We start from the raw sequence: 7667 nt of genomic DNA on the forward strand, positions 1-7667 counted from the left end.
GACCTGAGGCCATTTGGCCCGAGAAGGGCAGGGAGTTGCCCAAGCTCGCACAGCTCATTCAAACCTTATGCCTCCCAGATCAGGATTCCTGTCTTTTTTTTTTAAGTTTATTTATTCATTTTGAGAGAGAGAGACAGCACAAGAAGCGGAGGGGCAGAGAGAGAGAGAGAGAGAGAGAGGGAGACAGAGAATCCCAAGCAGGCTCTGCCCTGTCAGCGCGGAGTGTGATGCGGGGCTCGGACTCCAGAAACCGTGAGAGCATGACCTGAGCCCAAACCGAGAGTCAGATGCCTAACAGACTGTGTCACCCAGGTGCCCCTAGGATTCCCTTCTTAGATGGGGCACCTGGGTGCCTCAGTCGGTTAAGCGTCCGACTTCAGCTCAGGTCCTGATCTCAGGGTTTGTGGGTTTAAGCCCTGCTCTGTGTTGGGCTCTGTGCTGACAGCTCGGAGCCTGGAGCCTGTTTTGGATTCTGTGTCTCCCCCTCTCTCTGTCCCTCTCCCACTCCCACTCTGTCTCTCTCTCATAAATAAATAAACATTAAAAAAAATTTTTTTTAAAAGGATTCCCTTCTTAACAGTCAGGGAAACAGGCCTAGAGAGAGGCAGGTGAGCACAAAGCCACACAGCAAGTGAAGGACAAAACCAGAGAATTCTCCTGGCCCACCCAGATCTCCTCCAGACCTTCCCCCTCCTCCTGGGGCCTGGAAATGAGACTTGAGGGTGTCTCCATGCATTCAGGGCGAAGAGGAGCGGTTCCAAGGGTCCCGGTCTCAGAGCTGCTAGAAGCATGCGCTCATTTGTCCACCAGGGGGCACTACAGAGCCCAGCTGGGAGAGTGATCTGCTCACTGAGCCCTGGTTCATCTGTACTGGGGGCCGGCCGCCAAAAGAGAGGTCCTGCGAGGTCCTTGCCAAGGTCACCCTGAGAGCAGAGACAGAACTGGCACTTGACCCAGGCCTCCTGACACCAGCCGTATGGATGGCTGAAGGGGGCTGGGGGCGGGGCTTTTCCTTTCATTAAGGATCTGCAGCCCTGGGAAGGTGGTCCTGGGCCAGGCTGTGCTGAGCCACACCTCTGCCTGGTCCCTGCTGTGTCCAGTGGCACCCCGTCCCCTCCCCTCCCTTTTATCAGCCCAGATCTGTGGTTTCGGGGACAGGGGCGCTCTCTGCATATCTGCTCTGTCTGCGTGGAGGAGAGGGTGGGGCTGGGGTTAGACCAGGGGGGCTGCCGTCAGACCCACTACTCAACCTCAGAGCAGGTGACTCAGCTCTTTGTGCCTCCGTTTCCTTAACTGTAAAGCGGAGATCATAGTCGTCCTTAGAGTTGTTGAAAGGATTCAGTGAGAGGCACAGAAAGTCCTCGGGAGCTTTTTATCACGACTAAAACCTGTGCTGGCATCTTGGGAGAGGGGTGAAACTGCCTCCACCTTACCCATGACCCTTACCCTTACTCCGAGCTGAGGCTCGGAGAGGTCAGCCAGTGGGCAACACAATGTAACGTTCTAGTTGGGCACCAGGTCCAGTTGCCAGGCCACCGCCCAAGGGTGCAACAAATAGAACTTTCTTTTTCCTCAATGGGTTTTGTCTAAATTAGGGTGGGAGATGAATTCCTATAGAGCTCAGGCTTGGGTGGGCCCATGTGTTTCCCAGTCATCTGTCCATACAGCTCACCACTGTGACATTGTTGTCCCTTTTGCTTTGAATGGCCCTTCTGTGGCCGACTTCTCTCTCCACTTCCGGGTTATACCAGAGGGCACAACTCTGCTGAGTCGGGGGTCACGCTGAGGCTTGGGATCCTCCTGGCAGGTCCTCCCTTGGGACTCCGGCTGCCCTCTGCAGGGCCACTGATGTCTCTGTCCTCAGCACTTCCTCCATCCTTCCTCGCCTTCCAGCCTGGGGAGGCCTCTCGCCTGCCTGTACTGGGAGGATAGTGTAGGAAGAGGGCAAAATACCAGGAGAGAAAGACACAGATCAGTTACATCAGTACCTATTTCCGGAGCGCCTTTGATGTACCAAGCACTGCTCCAGGCCCTGGGGTTGCAGCCTTGGGCAAACAGACACAGTCCCTTCTCTCAAGGGGAGCTGGAGGGGGGCAGTCAGTGATGGTCATAATGGCCATTCTTTTTTTAATTTTTTTTTTTTTTTTTTTAGCGTTTATTTATTTTTGAGACAGAGACAAAGCATGAACGGGGGAGGGTCAGAGAGAGGGAGACACAGAATCTGAAACAGGCTCCAGGCTCTGAGCCATCAGCACAGAGCCCGACGCGGGGCTCCAACTCACGGACCGCGAGATCATGACCTGGGCCGAAGTCGGCCGCTTAACCGACTGAGCCACCCAGGCGCCCCGATAATGGCCATTCTTTACGGAGTCCCTACTATGTGCCGGACCCTGTGTCCTCTCATTTACTCCTTCCAACAGCACGAGGATGTCAGTGACGCAAGGATCCCCACTTCATAGGGGAGGAAATGGAGGCTCAGAGAGGTCTGGCAAGTCGCCCAAGCTAGGAGATGATAGGGGTAGGATTCTGGGCCAGCCAGCTGAAAGTCAAACAAGGTCACGAGGCGGAGAGGGGCTGGTTATGCGTCCAGCTGGGGAGGACGCTTACAGTTTCCTTTGGTGAGGAGGCGGTGTTTGAGCTGAGACCTGCCTAATGACAGCAGCCATGCTAGAGCTGGGGGACAAGCGTTGCAGGCAGGCAATAGCAGGTGCAAAGGCCCTGAAACAAGAATGAGCGGGATTTATCAAGCTCATTGGAAAGAAAGCTACCGGGGCTAGGAGGGTGGAAATGAAGGAGAGAGGGAGGTAGGAGGTGGGGAGGAGTAGAGGGACCCAGACTGGCGATATAAACTCCTCCAGGGTTTGTAGCCTTCTGGTCCTTTTCCCTTGCCAGGCAGGACCAAGCTCTATGCCCACAACCCCCCAGAGGTCATTATCTCTCTGCCCAGCAGCTGGGCACCCACTGCCAGGGCCTTTTCGAACTTCTTATTGGTTCTGGGACTCTGGTGACCACCAGTTTCCGGGGGAAGGGGGCCAAGGTGGAGCTTGAGGCCCAGAGAAGACTCTTTGCTCATGGGGTGCCGGGCAGGAGGTGCTGACCCCTGAGTCAGAGGCCCTGAGGTCTGGCCCAGTGGTGGCAAAGGCATTTTGATTGGAGTCATGAAAATCATCCAGCCTTGAAGGCCTGGCCCTGAGCCAAGCTGTCCCATTGGCTCCCCTCAACTTCCTGGACTGACTTCTCCTACCCCCCAATGACAGGAGAGGGCCCTGTGAGGGCACTAATTGGCACATCCTCTTCTGGATTCCAGGACTTTCTCTCTGCCCACAGACAGGGAGACAGCTCCTTCCAGAGGGCAGGCATTGCCTCCATCCCCCCACTACCCCTAAATCCTGGGGATTCAGCTGAGGGCATTGAAACCACAGGTCCTCCTGGTGCTGCCCTTGGAGAATTTTCACCCATGGGTGCCTTTGTCCACCCTGTTCCCTTAGCATGCTTGGAATACCATTTCGACTTTGTTTGCAGTGCAAATGCCCCTGACTTTATTCTTCAAGGTGCAACAGACTAATTCCTTTCTTTCCACTCTCTCCCTCTCTCTCTCTTTCCCCCCAACCCCCTCCCTCCCTTCCTCCCTCCCTCCTCCCTTCTCCTCCCTCAATTCCTCCCTCCCTGTCCCCCTTCAAATCCTCCCCCCTCCCCTCCCCCCTTCAGTCCTCCCCCTTAACCCCTCCTTCCCCCTTCCTCCCTTCCTTCCTCCCTCCTCTTCCCTCCATTCCTCTTTCCCTCCCCCTCTCCCCTCCTCCCTCAATTTCTCCCTCCCTCCCCTCCCCCTTCTCCCTCCTTTCCTTCCTCTCTCTTCCCTCCCTGTCCCCTTCCGCTCCCTCCCTCTCTACCCTGCTCCTTCCTTTCCTTCTTTCCTTCCTTCCTTCCTTCCTTCCTTCCTTCCTTCCTTCCTTCCCCTTTCATCCATTCATTCATTTCATTCATACATTTTGGGCCTTCATTCATTTGGCTTTGCCAACCACTGGGGGCACAGAGAGTAGAGCAGACCCTGAGGTCAAAGAGTATATTATCTTGGGGTATCTGCCTGCCTCAGTCAGAAGACCATGCAACTCTTGATCTCCAGGTCGTGAGTTCAAGCCCTATGTGGGTGTAGAGATTACTTAAATAAATATTTAAAAAAAAAAAAAAGAGTGAATTACCCTGTGCAAGAGGCAGAAGGCAACCAAGTGGGACCAGCTATATAGTTGGCAGGTTCCAGTGAAAAATAAAAATGCAAGATCTCTTGTTAAAAATTTGTTAAGAACTTCAGGGACACCTGCGTGGCTCAGTCAGCTGAGTGTCCAACTCTTGATTTTGGCTCAGGTCGTGATCTCAAGGTTGTGAGACTACGTCAGGCTCCATGCCAGTGTGGAGCCTGCTTAAGATTCTCTCTCTCCTGGGGCGCTGGGTGGCTCAGTCGGTTAAGCGTCTGACTTCGGCTCAAGTCATGATCTCACGGTTTGTGGGTTCAAGCCCAGCATCTGTCTCTGCACTGAGAGTGCAGAGCCTGCTTGGGATTCTCTCTCTCTCTCTCTCTCTCTCTCTCTCTCTCCCGCCCTCCCTCTGCTCCTTCCCTGTTGCTGTTCTTTATCAAAAAAAAAAAGTATTGTTTACAATATCAAAACTTTGGAAGTACCTTTTTTTAAAAAAAAAATGTTTATTTACTTTTTAAGAGATGGAGAGACAGACTGTGAGTGGGGAAGGGGCAGAGAGAGAGAGGGAGATACAGAATCCGAAGCAGGCTCCAGGCTCTGAGCGGTCACCTCGAATCCCCCAGCCGTGAGATCATGACCTGAGCCAAAGTCAGAGGCTTAACCAACCGGCTGAGCCACCCAGGCGCACAGGAAGTACCTTTCATTGACACACATCAGGCTGGTACCCTTGTCCTCCCAGGTACTGGGAAGTGTGTTGGGGTCCTCTGAGCCACATGATTGACATCAGGCACATTCAAAGGAGATCAATTGTATGTGATGATAAGTAATTTACATCGAAATTTTTACATTGGAGCAACGATGGCCCTTCACACCACAAAGGGGGCCACAATTAAAAATACACACAATGGGGGCGCCTGGGTGGCTCAGTCGGTTGAGCGTCCGACTTCCGCTCAGGTCACGATCTCACGGTCCGTGAGTTCGAGCCCCGCGTCGGGCTCTGGGCTGATGGCTCAGAGCCTGGAGCCTGCTTCCGGTTCTGTGTCTCCCTCTCTCTCTGCCCCTCCCCCGTTCATGCTCTGTCTCTCTCTGTCTCAAAAATAAATAAATGTTAAAAAAATTTTTTTTGTTTAAAAAATACACACAATGATAAGTTTGGACAAGGGTGTGGAGAAATTAGAGAGCTCACCCCCTGCAGGCCCCGCCTAAGGAGAAGGCAGTAACGTAAAAGGGTGCAGCAACTTCGGAAAACAGTTTGGCTGTTCTCAAATTGCTAAACAGAGTTCCTGTGTGGCCCAGCAACTCAACCCCTAGGTCTATACCCAAGAGAAACAGAAGTCCGTGTGCATACAATAACTTCCCCAAAAGTGGAAGCAACCTACAGATCTACCGGCTTGCAAGCGGAGAAAGTGTGCTCTATCCGTATAATGGAACGTGATTTGGTAATAAAAGAGAGGAAAATTGCTGTCACAGGCCGCAGCAGGGATGAGCCTTGAAAACAGGATGTTAAGTGAAAGAAGTCAGTTCCAGAAGGCCACGCACTCATACGGTTCCATTATGCGGAATGCCCAGAATAAGCACATCCGCAGAGACAGAAAGTGGCTGGGCGGTTGCCAGGGGCTGGGGGAGGAGCGGGAGGGAATGGGGAACGATTGCTGGTGGGCTTGAAGGTTCCTTTTGGGGCGCCGAAACATTCTGGAATTCGGTGGTGGTTGCGATTGCCCACTTCTGTGAATGTACGAAAACCCCCTGAGTCATACAGTTTTAAAATAGGGGCGCCTGGGTGGCGCAGTCGGTTGAGCGTCCGACTTCGGCCAGGTCACGATCTCGCGGTCCGCGAGTTCGAGCCCCGCGTCGGGCTCTGGGCTGATGGCTCGGAGCCTGGAGCCTGTTTTCGATTCTGTGTCTCCCTCTCTCTCTGCCCCTCCCCCGTTCATGCTCTGTCTCTCTCTGTCCCCAAAATAAACGTTGACAAAAAAATTTTTTTTTTAAATAAAGTTGTTGTTTTTTAATGTTTATTTATTTTTGAGAGATAGAGAAGGAGGGAGGAGTAGAAAGAGAGGGAGACAGAGGATTTGAAGTGGGCTCTGTGCTGACAGCAGAGAGCCCAATGTGGGGCTCGAACTCATGAACCATGAGAACATGGCCTGAGCTGAAGTTGGATGCTCAACCTACTGAGCCACCCAGGCGGCCCCCAATAAAGTTGTTTTCTACAAAATCGTGGCTACAGTACGGTATAGACAGCTGTCCCAATCTGCCCAACCCTGGAGGTTTTTTCCGGGGACACAGGCTTTCGGTGCTTAAGGCCAGAACAGCCCCAGGCAAGACAGGAGGAGCTGGTTGCCCCGCATAGAATGCAAGCTTTGCATTCATTTTAATGATAAGATATGAGAATTTAAAGGAATTGCCTGCTGACAGCCCATTAAAGGTACTGCAGGGAAAAGTTTTTAAGGAGCCCTCACCTAAATGTCCAACAACAGGAGGTAGTTGAATTCGATCATTAGTTTTCATTCGATTCCTTCCCCCCACTGGAGTGTAAGCTCTATAAGGGTAGGGATTTCTGTCTGTTCTATTCACGGGTTCACTGGACTGTGCCTGGCACCCGCTCTCTAAATGTCTGTCGAGGGGAGCCGCGTGCTGGGGACCAGTGTGCTTTAGTTCGTATGGTCCCTTAGCTCGTACGGCCCCAGGGACAGTGTAACAAGCAGACAGACCGATGATAATGCTAGTGAACAGGCGACGGAGTGAGATATTTTCAGATATGATACTGTCATGATAGAAATCAAGTGAGGTGGTTGGAGAGCTAATTTAGCCTGAGTGGTCCCAGGGGCCTTGCTTAAGAAGGTGACTTCTGAGTGGCCAATGAGCACTGATGAGCCACTCTCAGTTAAATATTAATTATTAAATTAATATTTAATAATATATATTTTTATTTATATATATTTTTTAAGATTTTCTTTTTCTTTTTTTTCTTTTTTTTAGTTTTTTTTTAAGATTTTATTTTATTTTATTTTATTTATTTATTTATTTTTATTTTTATTTTTGGGACAGAGAGAGACAGAGCATGAACGGGGGAGGGGCAGAGAGAGAGGGAGACACAGAATCGGAAACAGGCTCCAGGCTCGAACTCACGGACCGCGAGACCGTGACCTGGCCGAAGTCGGACGCTCAACTGACTGCGCCACCCAGGCGCCCCAAGATTTTATTTTTAAATGATCTCTATGCCCAACACGGGTGTAGATCAAGAGTTGCACTCTCCACTGACTGAGCCAGCCAGGCGCCCCTAGAATAAGACACATTAAAGCAGAGAGAGGGTGGGACTCCATCAACCGTTTCTTTTCACTTTTTCAAGTGTTCCTGTACTTTCCCAATTTCCTAAAATTCACGTATTCGGCCTGTGCAATGCCCCGCCAGATGCAAATGGGGTGAACCGGACACATGAGGTCCCTGGTCTCAGGGAACAGGCCTGACGTTATA

Source organism: Prionailurus bengalensis, chromosome C1 (genome assembly GCF_016509475.1).
Source record: "Prionailurus bengalensis isolate Pbe53 chromosome C1, Fcat_Pben_1.1_paternal_pri, whole genome shotgun sequence".
NCBI classification, from domain to species: domain Eukaryota; kingdom Metazoa; phylum Chordata; class Mammalia; order Carnivora; family Felidae; genus Prionailurus; species Prionailurus bengalensis.